Genomic DNA, 767 nt, shown 5'->3' on the forward strand with positions numbered 1-767 from the left:
CTCACGATGGAGTCATGGAGTGGGGTCATGGAGACACCGGGGGGTGTGGTGTTCACGTGGTGCAGTATCTCAATCGTAGGTGTTGATATGAAGGACCTCTCGTGGTCTTGGAGACACCGGGTGGTGTGGGGTGGTGTCACAGTACCTCACTCTCTCTGCTGGGTGGTGTTGTGTTATCTCGTAGTCAGGTGTAAAGCCGACCCACTGTTTTTCCCATGGTGGAGTGATTAGCACCTCCTGGTCAGAAGATGGTGGTCAGTTCCCAGGGCTGCTTATCTCACTGTTGGGTTACTGCTCTCACTGGTACCGTCCAGTGCTGAATTCACTGGCTTAAACACTGTTCAACACTGGTCCCACTTCTTTCCGAAACGAAATTGTCACTTTTGATTAAGTTGATATCTCAGTGGTGAGGATGGGTCGGGGAGAGGGACTTGGGGAATAGGCCGAACATGGCCAAGGGGGGGGGGGGCCGCTGCTCAGCAGCGCCTGATAGGTCTTGACCTCGGTGGTCAAGGATGTAGTGTGTGTGTGTGTGTGTGTAGGTAGTCATATGTACAGTCTCGTTCAAGATTATTCGAACACTGCTGGAGACAACTGGCAACTCGAGGCCGTTTGTTTACTATAGTGAGTAGTATAATATAATACGAAACAACAAAGCCCAACCATTAATTAAACAACAGGGAGCTAAGGAACCAATCACCGATAACCGTTTACATTCATTCTAAATTTTTACTACTTACTCTAGTAAACAAACGGCTTTGAGTTAC

Source organism: Homarus americanus, unplaced genomic scaffold, assembly GCF_018991925.1.
Source record: "Homarus americanus isolate GMGI-L3 unplaced genomic scaffold, GMGI_Hamer_2.0 scaffold29780, whole genome shotgun sequence".
Lineage (NCBI taxonomy): Eukaryota > Metazoa > Arthropoda > Malacostraca > Decapoda > Nephropidae > Homarus > Homarus americanus.